Raw genomic sequence first — 24,047 nt, 5'->3', positions numbered from 1 at the left:
TGACTTACTTCATTTAATATGATAATCTCTGGGTCCATCCATGTTGCTGCAAATGGCATTGTTTCATTCTTTTTTTTAATGGATGAGTAATATTCCAGGGTGTGTGAGTGAGTGTGTGTATGTATGTATACACCACATCTTCTTTATCCATTCATCTGTTGATGGACACTTAGGTTGTTTTCATGGCTTGGCTATTGTATTAATAAATAGTGCTGCTATGAACATTGGGGTTCCTTTATCTTTTTGAATTAGAGTTTTCCCTGGATATACACCCAGACGTGGGATTGCTGCATCCAATGGTAGCTCCAGTTTTAGTTTTTCAAGGAACCTCCATTCTGTTCTCCATAGTGACTGCACCAGTTTACATTCCCCCAACAGTGTGGAAGGGTTCCCTTTTATCCACAATCTCTCCAGCATTTATTATTTGTAGACATTTTGATGAAAAGTAAGATTTTTCCACACTGTTAACCTCATACAATATTAATAATCCTCATTACAAGAAAAGTCCACATTTACATTGGGCTCCAATTCTGGATTTGTCACTAACTTCTCTGTGATTTGGGGGCAAATTACTTACACTCTTTGGAACTTAGTTTGCTCACTTGTAAACTTAGGGCACTGGATCAAATCGTCTCTGAGATATTATCCAGTTCTGACAATCCTGCTTTTCAGAATCTGATGAAAATCTCTTTCCTTTGGCTCCCTTTCTTTCCCATTTATGTCCACCAACACAGGACATGTAAAACAGAAAGGTAGACCGGGTGAAGCTGTTTTCTCTTCTGACTGCAGAAGTAAAATTCACAGAAGGCGTTAATGTTTTCACTTTTCCATAAATGCATTTAACAAAGTATTTATTAACAACCTGTTATGTACCTGACCCTGTCCTTGTGACTTTTATATGTTATCCCTGCATACTCAGAACATGTCAGAGAGATTGTTACTCCCCTAATAATCTCAGGATTGTACAGGTTAAGACATACAACCAAGTCATGTACTTAACACATGGTTAACTCAGAATTTAGACATATATTTTCTTGACAGCCTGATTCAATCTAGGAAAATTATTCCAAGAGAATCTGTGCAAAAAGGACAAACACTTACACACACACACACACACACACACGCACGCACACGCACACGCACTCACTGACAGTATTAAGACGAGCTGGTTAAGAATCCGCCTGCAATGCAGAAGACCTGAGTTCAATCCCTGAGTTGGGAAGGTCCCCTAGAGAAGGAAAAGGATAACCACTCCAGTATGCTGGCCTGGAGAATTCCATGGACTATATAGTCCATGGGGTCGCAAAGAGTTGGACGTGACTGAGCGACTGTCACACACACAATATACTTTAAAAATCAGCTTCTTAACTAAATGAATAATGTAATTTTTAATGGGCCTAATTTATATTTGGGAGTCCTTCACTGAGTTAAAAATACTTAAACTAGAAGCATTCCTAACCTGCTTTCAGGTTTGCTTAGGCATCTCTTCTGCAGACTTCACTGATACAACATAGAAATTATGGCAAAGCCCAGTGGAGTCATTGAAGTAAAAGTCTCAGTACTGCTCAGGAAGGGATGCCAAATTAAATAAAAAGAGCCCCAGCAGTTCTGCAGCTGCATGCCAACCCAACTGCTGGTATGAGGTAAATGAGGACCAAACTTCATTTCACTTGTGACCCTAGCCGGTATTTAAACAAAAATGCCTAGAGACTGACACACTGTTCTGTAATAAGGGAATAAATATCAATAGCAAAAATAATTATAAACAGCAATAAACTACTCACGAAGACTTTCTTTGATCTTAACTGAAAGGACTACCATTTAAACTCATTGTCTCTCCTATAGTCTCTAGTAAAGGTTAAGACTGTAGATTATAAGCATTATATATACTGTAATATATAGCCCCAAGGTTACAGAGGAAAAATTATATAGATAGTAGAGGTACTCCAGTTACTTTCCATTCCATGTCTTTGACAATATTCACTAATATGCAAAAATCATAAACATAAGTGAACCAGTTTTTTTTTTCTCTAGTATGAGATGTAATAAACATGCAGGTGAAAGTCCAGTACTTCATTATTCTCTCTTACTTTTCTAGATTTTTTAAATCTGGAGAGATTACTTTCCCAGATTTTAGAAATTCCTATTTGAAGGCTACAAATAAATGCTATTAAATACAGAGACAAAATAGAAACAAGAAATAGAGTTTTATCTGTCAGTCTTAAGTCTATCAGAAAATCCTGAGTCCATTGTGCTTCAAGTTCCTTCAAAGAAAATTTTCATGTAAAATCAAGTTATCACTCATCTTTTAACTTTGTAGAATGGTCTAACAGTAACAAATTACAGCAAGTACTGTTGTTAGCTACGTTTTAATCCTTTGATCGTTTTTTTCCAAAATGTATTCCAAAGAATACTGGTTCCTTGGAATGTTAATAGGTATTCCATGAAAGAAAAGTTTTGTGGTCCCATAAAACTGGGGACCACCACGTTAAAGAGAGACAGACTGACTTTCATACCATTAGGCCACCTGGAGTCACTAACACGTTGATGTACGTTATGAATCTTTAAGAGGAGGGTAGCCAATGCCATTAGCAATGTTTCCAAAATTTCCTCAGAATTCTTTTTTTGCAGAATAGCTATAGACCATATTCAAAGGAACAAACTTTAAAAATTTTTGCTTAAGGGCTGGATTTTATTGTAACTATTTTTAATGGAAAAATTTTTAGACGATATTACATATTTTCCTTCTTTAGTCACATTTTACTGAAATTTAATATTTTCTTGGGGATTTGGGGGCATCATAACAAACTCCACTTTTTTTTTTTTTAAATGTGATGTACTGTTCAAGGCCTGTGAGGTGTGCAGATGTTTACACCTCAGATTTCTCTGTGTTTCATATAATATTTCTTTTGGCATCTTTTCCATGGTCATCTTTACTCACCACATTCTTTGAGTCTGTTCAGAATCCCAGGGTGATTTCTGCTACTAACTACCCTTTTATCATCCTGAGATCCTTCTCAATTCTGAGAACAGTGACCTTCTGTTTGCCCTTTTTTTCCTTTCCTCCCTCTCTCCCTCCCTCCCTCCTTTCTTTCTCTCTTGTTCTATTTCTCTCTTTCCTATATCTAATATTGATAATTTATGATTTCTTTTTCTTGCTCATTCTCCCTGGGGTTTATCTATTTTATTAGTCTTTTCTAACAATCACTTTGGGCTTTGTTGAGTTTCTCTGTTAATTGTTTTCTATTTCATTTATTTCTTTTTAAAATTTTCTTCCTTTCACTTATTTTGAGTTTATTTCACTCTTTTTTTTAAAAGCTTCTTAACATAGAACCTTAGATCACTGATTTTAGACCTTTCTTATTTTCTAAAATAAGCATTTAGACTTGATAAGCTTTCCTCTAAGCAGTTTTTTAACTGTATCTCACACATTTTGATATGTCACATTTTCAATATCATTCAGTTCAAAATTCCTTTAATGATTTTTTCTTTGACTTGTGAGCTATTTAGAAGCATGTTAATTTCTAAATATTTGGGGTTTTGGTTTTTTTAGTTTTCTCATTCTTACTGAATTCTAATTTAATTCCACTGGAGGCAAAGAATATGTTTTATAAGATTTAAATCTTTTGAAATTGATTGAGACTTATTTTGTGGCCCAGGATATAATTTAGTTTGGTTAATTCTCACGTACATTTGAAAAGAATGTCTGTCTCACTGTTGTTGGTTGGAGTGGTCTATAAATATTGATTAGGTCATGATGGCTGTTGGTGATATTCAGATTATCTATATTCTTTTTTTCCTCATAATTTAGAGAATATTTAGATTCTGTAATGAAACCTATGTTGATAAAACCTTACTTTTAGAGGAGGGCATGCCACATGGCTTGTGAGGTCTTAGTTCCCCAACCAGGGATTGCACCTGGGCACTCTGCATTGAGAGTGCAGAGTCCTAATCATTGGGCCAGCAGGGAATCCCACAATCTTCTATACTTTTTTTTTTTCTTCTTCTATACTCTTAATGATTCTTAAAGTCTATTTGTTCTACAAATTACTGAGGGAGGAATTTTAAAATCTTCATCTCTAATCAAAGATTTGTCTCTTTCTTTAGTTTTGATCATTTTTATTACATATACTTTGTATTAATGTTATTAGAGACATACATGTTTATAATTTTTATGTTTTCTCAACCAACTAAACTTTTTATTCCTCTTTCTCTTTGATGATACTCTGTGTCTTAAAATCTACTTTGTCTGATATTTTAAAAGCCACTCTTTTCTTTGCTTACTGTTTACATGGCATTTTAATCTTTTTGTTGTTGTTGTTATTACTCAATCCTGTGTCTTTAAAACTAAAATCCATCTCTTAAAGATAGCATATAGTTTTACCTTGTTTTTAAAATCCAGCCTGATAATCTCTCATTTTCAATTAACATTTAATCAGTTTCTATTTACTGTCGTCATTGACATGATTTGATTTAGAACAACCGTTTTTCTACTCGTTTTCTATTTTTTCCCAACTCTTTTTCTGTCCCTTTATTTCCTGCTTTACTTTTTAAATTTTTAAAAAATATTCTGTTTTATTGGCTTTTAAGCTGTACCTCTTTGTATTACTTTTAGTGGTTGCTCTAGCAATTACAATATGCATCCTTAACTTATAACTTAACTTATATCACATACGATATAAGGAACTTGCAACTATAGAATTCCATTTACCTCCCAATTCTTTGTGCTTTTGTTATCATGTAATAAACTGCATAGGTTATAATTTTTGCCTTAAATACTCAATTATCTTTAAGAGAAATTAAGACAAAAATATAAAATATATAGTCTTATATTTACTATAGAGTTCTAAGTTTCCATCTTGGATCATTTTCTGTCAGCCTGAAGAACTTCCTTTAAGCATTTCTTATAACTCATACTGCTTATGTAAGACTTACTATAATGCTGTCTGCTTTTATCAGAAAAACAGTATTTCCCTTTATAGAGAATTTTGAGTTGCCAGGTTTTGGGTTTTTAATATTAACACTTTTAAGTTCCATTGTTTCTGATGAGAAGTTAGCCATCATCTGGATCATTGAGTCCCTGTATAAAATTTTTTTTTCTTTCCTGTCTACTTTCAAGTTTCCTCTGTCTTTGTCTTCCAAGGATTTGATCATGATGTGTCCATGTGTGACTTTCTTTGTCTTTATTCTCCTTCAGATTCATTGAGCTTCTAGGATGTGTAACTTTATGTTTTCCAGAAAATTGGGGAACATTTTGGCCATTATTTCTTTAACAGTTTTCTCCACATTTCTGTTTCTCCTCTTTCTGGGATTTCAATTACATATAAAATATACATCATGAAATTTCATGGGTCACAGAGGGTCTATTCTTTTTTGTATTATTTTTTTCTTTTTCCTCTTGAGATTAAATAACATCTATTAATCTCTCTTGCTTCTTATGCTCCCTTCAATCTGCCATCAAGACTATCCAATGAACTTGTCATCTCAGACATTTTACTTTTCAGTTCCAAAATTTCCATTTAGTTCTTTCTTTATAGTTTTCATTTTTCAACCAAGATTTTCCATTTGTTAATTAATTATTATTTAATTAATTATTAATTTAAAATATGTATAACAGCTTTAAAGTTCTTTTCTGCTAAGTCTACTCTCTGGATTATCTTTACATCTTTCTTTTGTAAAAAACTAATTTATTAAGGTATGATTGACATATAAAATCTGTACATATTTAGTGTATACAACTTGATGGGTGTGGTGAAACCATCACCACAATCTATGCTGTAAACTGGTTAATCACTTATTGATGACAATTTCTCTTGCATGGATAATATTTTCCTCTACTTCTTAGCTAATATAGTAACATGTTATCATTAAGGACATTATAAATGTGTTACACAAACTGTGAATTCTGTCACCATGTGTTAATTCTTACTCAAGTAGGCAATTAATTTGGTGAGACTCAAATTCCAAATGCTGGCCTGAGTGGGTAGAAGCTGAAATCTCTGCTAAGACTTTTCAGTGCTCAGTTTTTCAGATTGCTGACTATTGCATCTTTCTGGGATTCTTAGAATCACTTCCGTATATGTGTACCTCAAAGGTCATCCAGGTATTTCAGTTCAGTTCAGTCACTCAGTTGTGTCCGACTCTTTACGACCCCATGAATCGCAGCACGCCAGGCATCCCTGTCCATCACCAACTCCTGGAGTTTACTCAAATGCATGCCCATCGGGTTGGTGATGCCATCCAGCCATCTCATCCTCTGTTGTCCCCTTCTCCTCCTGCCCCCAATCCCTCCCAGCATCAGGGTCTTTTCCAATGAGTCAACTCTTCACATGAGGTGGCCAAAGTATTGGAGTTTCAGCTTCAGCATCAGTCCTTCCAATGAACACCCAGGACTGATCTCCTTTAGGATGGACTGGTTGGATCTCCTTGCAGTCCAAGGGACTCTCAAGAGTCTTCTCCAACACCATAGTTCAAAAGCATCAATTTTTCGGTGCTCAGCTTTCTTCACAGTCCAACTCTCACATCCATACATGACCACTGGAAAAACCATAGCCTTGACCAGATGGATCTTGGTTGGCTAAGTAACGTCTCTGCTTTTTAATATGCTGTCTAGATTGGTCATAACTTTCCTTCCAAGGGGTAAGCGTCTTTTAATTTCATGGCTGCAATCACCATCTGCAGTGATTTTGGAGCCCAGAAAAATAAAGTCAGCCACTGCTTCCACTGTTTCCCCATCTATTTCCCATGAAGTGATGGGACCAGATGCCATGATCTTAGTTTTCTGAATGTTGAGCTTTAAGCCAACTTTTTCACTCTCCTCTTTCACTTTCATCAAGAGGCTTTTTAATTCATCTTCACTTTCTGACATAAGTATTTGCATGTCATTTATTTGCCAGTTTTGAATCCCTGCCATATAACTTTCTCCTTTTTGGGATTCCCCTTCATTTTCAGCCTTTATGATAGACTTAAAGTACATCCTTTTTCTTCTTTAGCAAGTGAAACTGTGCCTTTCTTCTTAAATTATAGTCACTTTGCACCTTATCAACTGAGATGTACTTTTGAATCACATACATAAACCTCAAATGTTCAGTTCAATTCAGTTCAGTTGCTCAGTCATTTCTGACTCTTTGCGACGCCATGGGCTGCAGCACGCCAGGCTTCCCTGTCCATCACCAACTCCTGGAGCTTACTAAAACTCATGTCCATTGAGTCAGTGGCACCATCCAACCATCTCATCCTGTCAGCCCCTTGTCCAACCACCTTCAATCTTTCCCAGCATCAGGGTCTTTACTAGTAAGTCAGTTCTTCACATCAGGTGGCCAAAGTATTGGAGTTTCAGGTTCAACATCATCCTTCTAATGAATATTCAGGACTGATTTCCTTTAGGAGGACTGTTTGGATCTCCTTGCAGACCAAGGGACTCACATGAGTCTTCTCTAACATCACGGTTCAAAAGCATCAATTCTTGGGCTCTCAACTTTCTCTACAGTCCAACTCTAACATCCATACATGACTACTGGAAAAACCAGAACTTTGACTAGTCGGACTTTTGTCAGCAATGTAATGTCTCTGCTTTTTAATATGCTGTCTAGGTTGGTCATAACTTTTCCTCCACGGAGCAAGCGTCTTTTAATTTCATAGCTGCAGTCACTATCTGCAGTGATTTTGGAGCACAAAAAATAAAGTCTGTCACTGTATCCACTGTTTCCCCATCTATTTGCCAGGAAGTGATGGGACCAGATACCATGATCTTAGTTTTCTGAATGTTGAGTTTTAAGCCAGCTTTTTCACTATCCTCTTTCACTTTCATCAAGAGGCTCTTTAATTTTTCTTTACTTTCTGCCATAAAGGTGATCTCATCTGCACATCTGAGATTATTGATATTTCTCCCGGCAATCTTGATTCCAGTTTGTGCTTCCAGCATAGTGTTTCTCATGATGTACTCTGCATATAAGTTAAATAAGCAGGGTGACAATATACAGTCTTGATGTACTGCTTTGCCTATTTGGAACCAGTCTGTTGTTCCATGTCCAGTTCTAACTGTTGCTTCCTAGCCTGCATACAGATTTCTCAAGAGGGAGGTCAGGTGGTCTGATATTCCCTTCTCTTTAAGAATTTTCCAGAGTTTGTTGTGGACCACACAAAGGCTTTGACATAGTCAATAAAGCAGAAGTAGATATTTTTCTGAAACTCTCTTGCTTTTTTAATGTTCCAACGGATGTTGGCAATTTGATCTCTGGTTCCTCTGCCTTTTCTAAACCCAGCTTGATCTGGAAGTTCACCATTCACATATTGTTGAAGTCTGGCTTGGCTAATGTTGAGCATTACTTAACTAGCATGTGAGATGAGTGCAACTGTTTGTTAGTTTGATCATTCTTTGGCATTGCTTTTCTTTGGGATTGGAATGAAAACTGACTTTTTCAGTTCTGTGGCCACTGCTGAGTTTTCTAAATTTGCTGGCACATTGAGTGCAGCACTTTCACAGATTCATCTTTTAGGATTTGAAATAAATCGCTCAACTGGAATTCCATCACCTCCACTATCTTTGTTTGCAGTGATGCTTCCTAAGGCCCACTTGACTTCACATTCCAGGATGTCTGGCTCTAGGTGAGGGATCACACTATCATGATTATCTGGGTCATGAAGATCTTTTTTGTACACTTCTTCTGTGTATTCTTGCCACCTCTTCTTAATATCTTCTGCTTCTGTTAGGTCCAACCATTTCTGTCCTTTATTGAGCCCATCTTTGCATGAAATGTTCCCTTGGTATCTCTAATTTTCTTGAAGAGATCTCTAGACTTTCCCGTTCTATTGTTTTCCTCTGTTTCTTTGCATTGATTGCTCAGGAAGGCTTTCCTATCTCTCCTTGCTGTTCTTTGAAACTCTGCATTCAAACGGGTGTAATTTCCTTTTCTCCTTTGCCTTTCACTTCTCTTCTATTCACAGCTATTTGTAAGGCCTCCTCAGACAACCATTTTGCCTTTTTGCATTTCTTTTTTGGGGGGATGGTCTTGTTCCCTGTTGCCTGTACAATGTAACAAACCTCTGTCCATAGTTATTAGGGCACTCTGTCTATCAGATCTAATCCCTTGAATCTATTTGTCACTTCCACTGTATAGTCGTAAGGGATCTAATTTAGGTCAGACCTGAATGGTCTAGTGGTTTTCCCTACTTTCTTCAATTTAAGTCTGAATTTTGCAATAAGGAGTTCATGATCTGTGCCACAGTCAGCTCGGTCTTGTTTTTGCTGGCTGTATAGAACTTCTCTATCTTTGACTGCAAAGAATATAATCAATCTGATTTTGGTGTTGACCATCTGGTGATGTCCATGTGTAGAATCTTCTCTTGTCTTGTTGGAAGAGGGTATTTGCTATGACCAGTGCATTCTCTTGGTAAAACTCTATTAGCCTTTACCCTACTTCATTTTATACTCCAAGGCCAAATTTGCCTGTGACTCCAGGTGTTTCTTGACTTCCTACTTTTGCATTCCAGTCCCCTATAATGAAAAGGACATCTTTTTTGGGTGTTAGTTCTAGAAGGTCTTGTAGGTCTTCATAGAACCGTTCAACTTCAGCTTCTTCAGCATTACTGGTCGGGGCATAGACTTGGATTGCTGTGATATTGAATGCTTAGCCTTAGAAATGAACAGAGATCATTCTGTCATTTTTGAGTCTGCATCCAAGTACTGCATTTCAGACTCTATTGTTGACTGTGATGACTACTCCATTTCTTCTAAGGGATTCTTGCCCACAGTAGTAGATATAATGGTCATCTGAATTAAATTCACTCATTCCAGTCCATTTTAGTTTGCTGATTCCTAAAAGGTCGATGTTCACTCTTGCCATCTTCTGTTTAATCACTTCCAACTTGCCTTGATTCATGGACCTATCATTCCAGGTTCCTATGCAATATTGCTTTACAGAGTAATATTGTTTACACTGACCCTAAACACTGGCTAAAGAAAATACTCTAAATAGATTGAAAATGATAAAAGAAAGAATTTTGGAATATCAGAAAAGAAGAAAGACCACAGTAAAGCAGAAATATGGGTAAAAACAATAGACTTGCTTTTTCTTCTTGAGTTTTCTAAATTATATCGATGTTGAAACAAAACTCATAACACCGTCTGATGAAGCTCTAAATGTACGCGGAGGAAAGAAGCATGCGACTACCATGAGATCCAGCAGTTACGCCCCTGGGAATCTGTCCTAAAGAAACGACAAGTAGGTTCATATAAAAAGCTGCACACAAAGGTGCACAGCAACTTTTTTCATCGTCACCAAACACTGGAGACAGCCCATACACCCTTTAACAGGCAAATGGTTTAACAGTTGTGGTACTCATACTGTGGGTTACTAGTCAGCAACAAAAAGGAATAAACTGCTGACATAAGCAACAACCTGGATTAAATCCTCAAAGAATTACGTTGAGTGAAAAAAACAATTCCAAAAGGTTACATGCTGTAAGAGTCCATTTATCTAACATATTTTAAATGATAAATTACAGAAATAGAGAACAGATTAGTTGTTGTCAGGGTTTAAAGGAGTGTGGGGTGGGAGGGATGTTCCTGTGGCTATTAGTGGATAACATGAGGAATCCATGAGCTAGAGGAAATGTTCCATATCTTAGCTGTATCAGTATTTCAGTTGTCATATTGTACTATACTTTGGCAATATGCTATTATGAGAAAAATTGAGTTAAGAGTGCAAAGGATCTGCCTGCATTATTACTTACAATTGCATGTGAATCCACAATTATCTCAAAATCAAAAGTTTAGTTAAAAACAGGACTCTCCTGGTGGTCCAGTGGTAAAGAATCCACCTGCCAATGCAAAGGACACCAGTTTGATCCCTAATCTGGGAAGATTCCACATACTGCAGGGCAACTAAGCCTGTGTGCCACAACTATTGCGCCTGTGTCCACAACTACTAAAGCCCATGCCTTCCAGAACCTCTGCTCTGCAACAAAAGAAGCCACCACAATGAGAAGCCAGAGCACCGCAACTGAAGAAAGCCCTCACACAGCAAAAAAGACTCAGCACAGCCAAACATTTATTTTTTTAATTAATAAATTAAAAATTTTAGTTAAAAACAAAGACACCAGTAAGATAATGAAATGCCAAGCGACAGAGTAGAAAAAAGTATTCATAATATCAGTTCAGTTCAGTCGCTCAATCGTGTCCGACTCTTTGCGACCCCATAGACTGCAGCATGCCAGGCCTCCCTGTCCATCACCAACTCCCGCAGTTTACTCAAACTCATGCCCATTGAGTCGGTAATGCCATCCAACCATCTCATCCTCTGTTGTCCCCTTCTCCTTCTGCCTTCAATCTTTCCCAGCATCAGGGTCTTTTCCCAATGAGTCAGCTCTTTGCATCAGGTTGCCAAAGTATTGGAGCTTCAGCTTCAACATCAGTCCTTCCAATGAACATTCAGGACTAATTTCCTTTAGGATGGACTGGTTGGATCTCCTTGCAGTCCAAGGGACTCTCAAGAGTCTTCTTCAACAACACAGTTCAAAAGCATCAATTCTTTGGCTCTCAGCTTTCTTTTTAGTCTAACTCTCACATCCATACATGACTACTGGAAAAACCATAGCTTTGACCAGACAGACCTTTGTTAGCAAAGTAATGTCTCTGCTTTTTAATATGCTGTCTAGGTTGGTCATAGCTTCCTTCCAAGGAGCAAACATCTTTTAATTTCATGGCTGCAGTTACCATCTACAGTGATTTTGGAGCCCCCGAAAATAAAGTTTCTCACTTTTAAAGTTTCCATTGTTTCCCCATCTCTTTGCCGTGAAGTGATTGGACCGGATGCCATGATCTTAGTTTTCTGAATGTTGAGTTTTCAGCCAACTTTTTCTCTCTCCTCTTTCACTTTCTATAAGAGGCTCTTTAGTTTTTCATTTTCTGTCATTAGGGTGGTGTCATCTGCATATCTGAGGTTATTGATATTTGTTCCAGCAATCTTGATTCCAGTTTGTGCTTCACCCAGTCCAGCATTTCACATGATGTATTCTGCATATAATTTAAATAAGCAGCATGACCATATATAGCCTTGACATTCTCCTTTCCCTATTTGGAACCAATCTGTTGTTCCATGTCCAGTTCTAACTGTTGCTTTTTGACCTGCATACAGATTTCTCATGTTTCAGGTCAGATGATCTGGTATTCCCATCTCTTTAAGAATTTTCTACAGTTTGTTGTAATCCACACAGTCAAAGGCTTTGGCATAGTCAATAAAGCAGAAGTAGATATTTTTTGCAACTGTCTTGCTTTCTTGATGATCCAGCAGATGTTGGCAATTTGATCTGCCAATAGTTTCCTTATTTCCACATCAACTCCCTTTTAGTTTCTGCCTGTTTTCAATTTACCTGTGTACCTTCAAATAGTTTTTCCTTTTTTAATATTTTCCAGAATGTATAATTGTTATTTTAAGGAGGATTAATCTGTTATAAGCTATCATTACTACGATGGTGACTAGCCCATTTTTCAGTCTTGCTATTGTACTATGTTTATCCAAAAGGAAAATATTTGCTATTAATATGGTTATATTAATTGCTTCTTTCCAATGTCTTAAGTGATTATATTTCAAAAAAAATTTTTGCTCTATTTCTTCAAATGATATTGAAAGACAGATTCAGATAAATTCTGGATTATGTAACGCCTTCAGGGTATTACACAAATACCTAAAATATATGTTGTAAATGAAATAAGCAAAGTACAAAGAAAAGCTATATGAACTCAGAGGAAGAAGAGATCAGAGGTGATTTCCGAGAGGATATTACCTTTAAGGCAGTTTTTAAAAGTGACAGATAATAGCCAGAGCTGAGAGAGAGAAAGAGGGAGAAAGAGTGTTCCAGAAGAAATCTCATAAACAATGGAAAAAAGTGGGGAGTTTGGAGGCTCAAGTCTTACTGTTTATAGCTATAAATATAATTTTTAATATAACTCAAAATCAATACAATGGTGTGAACACACTGCTATATATAAAAATATGGATAAATCTCACACCAATTTTAAAAGAAAAAAGTCAGATACAAAAGAATACATATTGTAATAATCCATTTATGTTAAGTTCAAAAGCGGAAAACTTATAGCTGGTGATAGAATTCAGAATCGTGGTTACCTTTGGGTTATGAAAGCAACTGGGAGGGAACGTGAGTGAAGTCCCTTGGTTGCTTGCAGTGTTGTACCTCTTTTTCTGAAGGCTGGTTACCTACAGAGGTTATTTTGTAAAAATTTATCAATTGATGACTTTATGATTTGTGCCTTTAAAAAATATCACACTTCAATAAAGTGTTTATGTGAGACAAAAATGAAACCTAGTTTCTGGTATCAAGAAAAGTTTATCATGTGTATTTCCATATATTAACATGTTAATTCCTCACAGTGACCTTATGGAAGCCCAGTTATGCTGAATTTTATGTGAAATTGAATTATATAAACTTGAAATACCATGATGTAAAATAATGAATTCTGGCTTTATACACAAAGTTTGAAATGATTCAAATCTCCCCAAGTTAAAAAACAAAAAAATTTCATTTTCTTACAAAGCTGGATCAATCTGAGCAAATTTAAAATCTATTTAAGCTTAAGGGAGGTACCACTTGAGTAAATAAAAATATCCTGTGTAATTCAGGATAATAGTTTAACAAATAACAGATTAAATGCAACACTACTTAATGCCTCTTAGTGTCACAGTTTCAGCAGAGCAGTTTGTGGCTGACACAGCAGCTCTACAATGCCAGGCACCACACACTTTCCATTTTACTGCTCTGTCCTACTGAACAGGCTGTTTTCCGTCTGTGATCTAAGACAACTGCCTCTCCCACCATCTTTCTGTCGTCCAACCAGGAGAATCACTGCAATTTCTATACTGCCAGCCAGAACTTGTCACAAAGACATGGGAAGCTACAAGAGGGTCTGGGAAATGCGGTTTCTGGTTGAGCAGTACACTGATGGTTCACCAGACATCTTTGCCATACTTGCCATTCTTCATCTAGTTGTTTTGAATTATATGAGTTTACAATGATAAAATGTCTCCAGGAATAGATCCTTTACATGAAATTCAGCTGCTCTGTAAGAATATCCCTACTTTACAGAAGATAAAACTGAGGCTCAGAGATAGTAAATGACTTATGCCTACCCTGTACATTGCTAAGTAAATGGCAAAGCTGGGATTCAAATACAGTTCTCAAACTCAGGATTCTTGCTTTTGTGCTGCAGAAGCCTCTCCAGAGAGTTTTTCTACTAGTTCCAAGAATACTGGTAATCCTTATGTTCCCAGTGAATTTCAGGTTCTTGATGTCTCATTGGGAAAGAATTCAGTGAGAGACAAAGTGATAGGTAAGAAGTGGACTTATTTAGAGAGAAACACACTCCACAGACAGAGTGTGGGCCATCTCAGAAGGTGAGAGAGCCTCAAAGTATGGTATGGTTAGTTTTTATGGGCTGGATAATTTCCTAGGCTAATGAGTGGAAGGATTACTCCCATTATTTCAGGAAAAGGGTGGAGATTTCTAGGAATTTGGCCATGCCCACTTTGGGCCTTTATGGTTAGCTTCACATCCACTGGGTCATAGAAAAAGCAAGAGAATTCCAGAAAAACATCTACTTCTGCTTCATTGACTATGCTAAAGCCTTTGACTGTGTGGATCACAACAAACTGGAAAATTCTTAAAGATATGGGAATACCAGACCACCTTACCTGCCTTCTGAGAAACCTGTATGCAGGTCGAGAAGCAGTTAGAACCAGACATGGAACAATGGACTGGTTCAAAATTGGGAAAGGAGTACGTCAAGGCTGTATATTGTCACCCTATTTATTTAACATACATGCAGAGTACATCATGCAAAATGCCAGGCTGGATGAAGCACAAGCTAGAACCAAGATTGCTGGGAGAAATATCAATAACCCCAGATATGCAGATGATACCACCTAATGGCAGAAAACAAAGAACGAAAGAGCTTCTTGATGAAGGTGAAAGAGGAGTGTGAAAAAGCTGGCTTAAAACTCAACATTCAAAAAACTAAGATTGTGGCATTTGATCCCATCACTTCCTGGCAAATAGATGGGGAAACAATGGAAACAGTAACAGACCTTATTTTCTTGAGCTCCAAAATCACTGTGGACAGTGATTGCAGCCATGAAATTAAAAGACGCTTGCTCCTTTGAAGAAAAACTATTACAAACCTATACAGTGTATTAAAAAGCAGAGACATTATTTTGCTGATGAAGGTCCATATAGTCAAAGCTATGGTTTTCCCAGTAGTCATGTATGGATCTGAGAGTTGGACCATAAATAAGGCTGAGCGCTGAGAAATTGATGCTGTCCAAGTGGTGCTGGAGGAGACTCTTGAGAGTCCCTTGGTTAGCAAGGAGATCAAACCAGTCCATCCTAAAGGAAATCAACCTTGAATATTCATTGGATGGCCTGATGCTTTAACTTTGATACTTCAGCCACTGAAAAGACGACTCCTTGGAAAAGACCCTGATGCTGGGAAAGATTGAAGGGAGGAAGATGTCATTGAAGTGGATGACAGAGGATGAGATGGTTGGATGGCATCACTGATTCAGTGGACATGAGTTTGAGCAAACTCTTGGAGAAGTAAAGGACAGGGAAGCCTGGCGTGCTGCAGTCCATGGGGTCTCGAAGAGTAAGACATGACTTAGCAATTGAACAGCAATGGTTAGCTTCAGAACTGTCATGGTGCTGGTGGGTATGTTCTTTAGCATGCTAATGTATTACAACAAGTGTATAATGAAGGTCAAGGTCCAATGGAAGTTGAATCTTCTGCCATCTTGGACCTGCTTGGTTCTAACCATTTCTTGTCATGTCGTATATCTATGTCTTTCTTTTAAATGTTGTGCCTTGCCCTCTCCTCTCCTGTTTCACTTAGTCTGAGAGAAGGTGAGACTCCTGCTATTTCTAAATTAAATGTCACTTGGAAAGGAGTGAGATAGGGCACAAAGTGGTAGGATTTTACTATGAACTGACAACCTGAGATGTGTTTGCTTAAAGGTTCAAGAACTCAGGAACCAAGAAAATATAGCATGAAGCACTGGGGCATGAACAGTGACATGCATTTTAGTTGTGCCTCTGAACTACAAGGCAGATTATGCATGTGTTCCAAGTATTTTCCCTTTCTGATTTTTAGTTTCCCTATCCATCAGATGAGGACGAGTGTTGGGCCAGAGTTGCTGAATATGGTCATGAAGGTTGTACATAATTTCTTAAATTCACTAAGCAGGAGATTTTGCAGCAGAGTAGAGGGTGCCCCATAGCTCCTTGCCTCACCCCGCCTCAGCCCTTAGAAATACTACTGGCATTTTGAGAATCCTCAAAATATTGAGATCCTCAGAAATACTACAAAATCTGGAGAGAAGACAATCAAGCAGGCCTTCTTATCATTTTTCTTTTCTGACAAGGGAACTTGGAGGCAACAAGTGAAACTGGGAAGTAAACAATGTGTCTGATTCTTCCTGAAAGAGGTGACATCCTCAGGATTCCACCAAAATGTTCCAATGCCCTGGGGGGTTGGGGTTGGGAGGGATGGTTTCAGTCTCAGTTGGGTAGAGGAAACTCTGATATGGGGCTTCCCCGGTGGCACTAGTGGTAAAGAACCCACCTGCCAACGCAGGAGATGCAAGAGACGTGGGTTTGATTCCTTGGTTGGAAAGATCCCCTGGAGAAGGGCAAGGCAACCCACACCAGTATTTTTTTTTTTTTCCCAGTGGGTTTTGTCATACATTGATATGAATCAGCCATGGATTTACATGTATTCCCAATCCCGATCCCCCCTCCCACCTCCCTCTCCACCCGATTCCTCTGGGTCTTCCCAGTGCACCAGGCCCGAGCACTTGTCTCATGCATCCCACCTGGGCTGGTGATCTGTTTCGCCATAGATAGTATACATGCTGTTCTTTTGAAATATCCCACCCTCACATTCTCCCACAAAGTTCAAAAGTCTGTTCTGTATTTCTGTGTCTCTTTTTCTGTTTTGCATATAGGGTTATCGTTATCACCTTTCTAAATTCCATATATATGTGTTAGTATGCTGTAATGTTCTTTATCTTTCTGGCTTACTTCACTCTGTATAATGGGCTCCAGCTTCATCCATCTCATTAGGACTGGTTCAAATGAATTCTTTTTAATGGCTGAGTAATATTCCATGGTGTATATGTACCACAGCTTCCTTATCCATTCATCTGCTGATGGGCATCTAGGTTGCTTCCATGTCCTGGCTATTATAAACAGTGCTGCGATGAACATTGGGGTGCACGTGTCTCTTTCAGATCTGGTTTCCTCAGTGTGTATGCCCAGAAGTGGGATTGCTGGGTCATATGGCAGTTCTATTTCCAGTTTTTTAAGAAATCTCCACACTGTTTTCCATAGCGGCTGTACTAGTTTGCATTCCCACCAACAGTGTAAGAGGGTTCCCTTTTCTCCACACCCTCTCCAGCATTTATTGCTTGTAGACTTTTGGATAGCAGCCATCCTGACTGGCGTGTAATGGTACCTCATTGTGGTTTTGATTTGCATTTCTCTAATAATGAGTGATGTTGAGCATCTTTTCATGTGTTTGTTAGCCATCTGTATGTCTTCTTTGGAGAAATGTCTGTTTAGTTCTTTGGCCCATTTTTTGATTGGGTCATTTATTTTTCTGGAATTGAGCTGCAGGAGTTGCTTGTATATTTTTGAGATTAATCCTTTGTCTGTTGCTTCATTTGCTATTATTTTCTCCCAATCTGAGGGCTGTCTTTTCACCTTGCTTATAGTTTCCTTTGTAGTGCAAAAGCTTTTAAGTTTCATTAGGTCCCATTTGTTTAGTTTTGCTTTTATTTCCAATATTCTGGGAGGTGGGTCATCGAGGATCCTGCTGTGATTTATGTCGGAGAGTGTTTTGCCTATGTTCTCCTCTAGGAGTTTTATAGTTTCTGGTCTTACATTTAGATCTTTAATCCATTTTGAGTTTATTTTTGTGTATGGTGTTAGAAAGTGTTCTAGTTTCATTCTTTTGCAAGTGGTTGACCAGTTTTCCCAGCACCACTTGTTAAAGAGGTTGTCTTTTTTCCATTGTATATCCTTGCCTCCTTTGTCAAAGATAAGGTGTCCATAGGTTCGTGGATTTATCTCTGGGCTTTCTATTCTGTTCCATTGGTCTATATTTCTGTCTTTGTGCCAGTACCATACTGTCTTGATGACTGTGGCTTTGTAGTAGAGTCTGAAGTCAGGCAGGTTGATTCCTCCAGTTCCATTCTTCTTTCTCAAGATTATTTTGGCTATTCGAGGTTTTTTGTATTTCCATACAAATTGTGAAATTCTTTGGTCTAGTTCTGTGAAAAATACCGTTGGTAGCTTGATAGGGATTGCATTGAATCTATAGACTGCTTTGGGTAGAATAGCCATTTTGACAATATTGATTCTTCCAATCCATGAACACGGTATGTTTCTCCATCTGTTTGTGTCCTCTTTGATTTCTTTCATCGGTGTTTTATAGTTTTCTATGTATAGGTCCTTTGTTTCTTTAGGTAGATATACTCCTAAGTATTTTATTCTTTTTGTTGCAATGGTGAATGGTATTGTTTCCTTAATTTCTCTTTCTGTTCTCTCATTGTTAGTGTATAGGAATGCAAGGGATTTCTGTGTGTTAATTTTATATCCTGCAACTTTACTATATTCATTGATTAGCTCTAGTAATTTTCTGGTAGAGTCTTTAGGGTTTTCTATATAGAGGATCATGTCATCTGCAAACAGTGAGAGTTTTACTTCTTCTTTTCCTATCTGGATTCCTTTTACTTCTTTTTCTGCTCTGATTGCTGTGGCCAGAACTTCCAACACTATGTTGAATAGTAGTGGTGAGAGTGGGCACCCTTGTCTTGTTCCTGATTTCAGGGGAAATGCCTTCAATTTTTCACCATTGAGGGTGATGCTTGCTGTGGGTTTGTCATATATAGCTTTTATTATGTTGAGGTATGTTCCTTCTATTCCTGCTTTTTGGAGAGTTTTAATCATAAATGAGTGTTGAATTTTGTCAAAGGCTTTCTCTGCATCTATTGAGATAATCATATGGTTTTTATCTTTCAATTTGTTAATGTGGCCACACCAGTATTTTTGTGTGGAGGATCCCTTGGACAGAGGAGCCTGGTAGGCTACAGTCCATCATGTCACAAGAGCTGGACACGACTGAGCATGAAGCACGCAGCTCTGATATAGGATGTTCATCTAAGTCTCAGGAAAGGGAAGGGTGTCTGTGTATTTTAACAATAACTGCATATGTCCTGAAACAGAGACTTCCCACACTAAGTCTTCAGGTAACAGAAAGGTGGAAAAACCCCAGAATACCCAGTTAGCACATGTTGCTGGGAGAGAAAACACACTAGTGCCAGAAAATGGGGGATGAGATACTATATCAGAGCAAGTAGAATGTCTGGACACAGCTGCGCAAATATGTGCAAGGCAAAAAGAAATGATACGGTCACTACTGATCTATCATGTATATGCCAGTATTTCACCCACAGCTAACAAAACAAAGGAAGGTGGGGAGGGAGGGTGAATCATGGGCTTCAAAAGACAAAGCCTAATCTAAGAACAACATAACTCAAGGAATTTTGTGAGGAGGAATTTTCACCCAATTTCTTCACATTATAGCACAGTTGATAGGGACATAAATAAAACTAGAGCTCAACCATGTGATGATAAAATAGCAGAATGAGATTAAAAAAAGAGGTTGCAGACATAAGGAAATAAATTGAATACCAAAATACTTTATGGAACTAATAAATACACTATATATAGAAAGAACAGAACAGACACTGCTGAATACTGGAAATATTGACAGGGAGAAAAAACTGTAAGCACAGTAAATGCATTCTCATCTGATAAAGGAAATGAATTTGAAGTTAATAGACATGCATATTAGTTTGTTACCAGCTAAGCTGCTGTAACAAAGAAATCCAAAGATATAATGCCTTAAATAAGTTAGTTTCTTTCTCACTCACAAAACAGTCCACAGATGAGAAATCCAAGGCTGGCAGGCTCTCCTCCAGGAGGTTATCCAAGATACGGTCCCTTCTGTCCTGATGCTCCATCACCTCCTCATTCCTGTGGTTATAGGAAATTCTTATTTCAGTGGTTGAAGCTGGCTCCTTTCCATACCCATGTTTCAGTCCATAGGAAGGATAAAAATGGTGCAGGGAAAGCACTCAAAGGGGATGCCCTAGAGGTTATACATATCACTTCTGCCACAGTTTTACTGGCGACATGTCCACATTTAGCCACAGAGGACACTGGGAAAATGTGGTCTTTCACCGGATAGCCATGTGCTCAGCTAAAACTCAGCGTTCTATTCTAAAAGGAGCCAGGAGAGAACAAATAGTTAGGAACCACAATATGAAAGACAAAGATGAGCCAACATTTAAGGACACGTGATATCCCGCACAAAGAGAACCCAGCAAATGAAAGAGAAGATGAACCTAACGCTGTAAGGTAAGAACATGTTCCAGAAGTGAAAAAAGAACTGAATCTGCAGTCCGAAGGAAAACATTGAATCCCAAGAAATTCTGATTTAGAATATTTAATGTAAAGGTATTTCCTAGTTAAACACCTGAACTTGAAAGAGGAAGAATGTTTCAGACATCTAGGCAGAAGGGAAAAATCACCTACAAGGGGTAAAAAAAAAAAAAAGAAAAAAATGAGGCTGGTATCAGATTTCATTATATTCACTATGGAAGACAACAGTGCAGAGTTTTAAGAGAAGAGAGGATGGCCCCAGGTGTAATTCAAGTGTAAAGGCTCAGGGAAGTAAAATATCCATGAACACTTGTTGGAAAGAACTGCTTGATAACCAAAGCTAGGCAGTCTAAAAATCCACAAAATAAAGAACTCAAACATAGTGAAGCCATGCCAGAAGAACTGTTGATGATCACTGGATCCATTCACATGTGGAACCAATACTAAAAATCATAGCAATGATGGCTTCAAAACAGAATGTGAGTATTATAAATCTGGACAATGTAAAAATATTACAGTACAAAATTGGGAGGTGAGGGAGAGGGGATGGAAGTAACAAGAAACTTCTCATGTTCTCATCTTCTGAAGCTAGGATATATTATCCAAAATAAAAACATGTAGTAATATATATACATATATATATATATATAAAAATAAATAAATAGCCTAAATATTTTTTCATAATCACCTTTATTTAATGATGTAGCAGGAGTCCACAAATCACTGCCTGAGGACAGACTGCCTGTTTTTGTAAATAAAATTTCGGTGGAACACAGCTTCACAACCTTTGTTTCCATATTGCTTATGCTGCTTTCCAGCTATAAAAAATCCCGGACAGCCTAAAACATTTACTCTCTGGCCCTTTAAGAAGAACTTTGCCAACCCATGCAGAGGAATCTTTTTTAACTCACAGGAATCTTGTGGTAAAGAAATATTTATTTGAGGCTTAATAATTGGTTGGGTTTAATTTAGCCTTTTCCTTTCCTACTAAATTCATGTCAAATTAAGTTTAATAATGTAATATAAATCCTATTTTTATAAAACAATAAGTAAATCATCCCAAAGATATCAGGGGTAATGAATCACCTAGTGATATTTGATATGGTTCCTTCAATTTTCACCTCTGTTTTTATTTGGAATCTTTTTAATGAGCACATATCATTGTTACCAGAATAATAAAATAGAATGTTTTTTTCTGTTTGAAATCACTGGAAGCAAATATACCAAGATACTAACAATGATTAATTCTGGCTGACAGGAATATGATTGCTGTTTTCTTCTTTAAGCTTTTCTATATTTTTTAAATATTGAAAAAATTTTAAGCTATTATGGAAGATTTCCGCATAAAGTGATAAGAGTTCTGAATTACAGTTTTGGAAATGGTAATGAGAGGTACCAGATATGAGAGACATTGTTCTATTTATAGTATGATTCTTTTATTAGCAGTATACAAACCACAAAGCACAGTTCAGTATAAGTATCAAACATGACATAAAAGAGAAGCCAGAGTCAGATGATATTCAACTTCTGTTAGGCAGTCAGCACATTTAACATGGTTTCTTTAATTTGCATTTATCTACCTTTCCCGTCTCATCCACAGCGTATCCTCCTGATACACACAATATACTCGAGCCACATAGAGCCCTTCACCTTCAGCGAGATTTTCATGCATTTGTGTGCTCTTTTGCTTTGTTGCCACCATTCTTTCTACCTGTAATTGCATCCTATTCTCCACGTGATATAATTCAATGCTTCTTTTAAGACGCAATTTAAATATCACTTACTGCAGTACATCTCAACCTTGGCTGCACATCAGAATCACCTGGGGAGCTTTATAAAAATACCAAGGCCCAGGCTCCAGCACAGCTATTCTGGTTTAACTGCCCAGAGTTGGGGCCCAGGCAGCAGTATTTTGAAAAGGCTCCCTGAGTAATGCTAATATACAGCCAGTGTGGAGAGTCATTGCAAAGCCTTCTGTGATACCAGCAGGCAGAGTTAATTACTCCCTCTTCTGCGCTCTCATAGCTCTTAGATTTTCCATTGCTCATGAAATTTAATGTTTATTGTATTAAAGTTAGTGTTATATAGTAAGTGCTCAGTAAACGCTGAGGTTGTTACTGACCTTGTTCTTCCAACCGGGCACATGCAGGAGTGGTTATCCTTACCATGGGAACCCAACAGCAGAGGGGGCTGATGTTTCCTATCCAGAGATCCTGTCTGAAGGATTTACTTATGTAAACTCACCAGGATGTCACCCCTCTCTGCCTCCTACCACACACACCCCCCTCACTGCCTTTTCAGCACAGCCCTAGCCCTTGGGTCCAGCTTTTACGTTGTTGAGACTGATGCAATGTAAAGAATGAAAGAAACCAGCGTTATGAAAGTGCTGACAGCCTGACAGAATCTGATGGTCATCTGCCTTCCCCCGTCTCCTTCGTGTCACACTTTACATTGTGTTTGCTGTCAGATCCTGCTACTTTAGCTTTCAAGAGCACATTGTCAGGTGTACTTTGTCAAAGGCTTTCAGAAAATCCAGATAAACGATGCTGTGAACCTCGATACTGCCAAATCTATATTTTACACCTTCACAGTGTTTGACAGTTTTATTTAAGTGGAATCTTTCTATCTTCCTTCGATTTACCTTTGCCTCCCTGACCCTGAGATCAACCAGACAACTGGAGACCCTTCTGTTTTTGATACTGAGCATCCCTGTCTATGTCTGTGCCATGTCTGGATCATGGTACACTGTGTGATTATCTCAGCCTCCCTGGTTAGGAGGAGCTCCTGGAAGTTACTCCTGTCTGGAAGTGAAGTCGGGGGAGGAGAGCTGAGGATTAGAAGAGAGACCAAGGAGCACCAGCAATACTGAAGTGCCACAATCGCACAAGGCGCATGCGCACTCTCATCAGCGCAACTCAGAGCTCTACCCTTGCTTCTTCCCGCTTGCCTGGAAGGAAACTGACTGCACTAACAGTGTGCTCTTTCCTGTTAAAAATCCTATTTGTAGTCATTTTAAACCGTCCTCTCCAAACATCGCCAAAGGGTTTGGTGTCCATAAGATGGTGTTACTTATACTAATGGTTTCCCTTAAGTGCCACATCCTGGCAGTGGAGTTCTAAAATAACTTTGTTCACAGACATTTCTCAGCCAGTAAATATTATTTTTCAAAGTGATTTTCTCCCTGGAGTCTTCATGAAACTTTCCCTTTCTTTTTCCTTAAGGTCACCATGACCTTGATGAACTAGAAGATGTGCTACAGTGGAATCCAGTGGCAAATTTCACTAATGCAGAATCAGATCAATCTTCAGATTGAATAATCTTTGCATATCTAGTACTCTACCGTTACCTGAGACAAATCTAACCTTTCTGACTTGGTTCTTTATTAAAATCAGTAGTTAAATAGCAAACCATTACCTAGTTCCCTTGGAAGTTATGCAAATTAATTAATGTTTGGAAAATGACTGGGAAATTTTAAAATCATCTATAAATACCAAGCAGTTGCATCTTCCCTGATGAGAGGGCCCAGGTAATTC

General features: G+C 37.9%; 1 protein-coding gene across 1 annotated transcript in view; it reads left to right on the top strand.

Annotated features, from left to right (window-relative positions):
* IQCH (IQ motif containing H) overlaps window positions 1-24,047 on the top strand; it is a 225,111-nt gene that overhangs the window by 48,936 nt on the left and 152,128 nt on the right. The gene's annotated exons all lie outside the window — the stretch shown is intronic.

The sequence above is a fragment of the Cervus elaphus genome, chromosome 12 (genome assembly GCF_910594005.1).
Source record: "Cervus elaphus chromosome 12, mCerEla1.1, whole genome shotgun sequence".
NCBI lineage: Eukaryota > Metazoa > Chordata > Mammalia > Artiodactyla > Cervidae > Cervus > Cervus elaphus.
The sequence above is the reverse complement of the archived record's forward strand: the minus strand, read 5'-3'. Positions and strand labels throughout refer to the sequence as shown.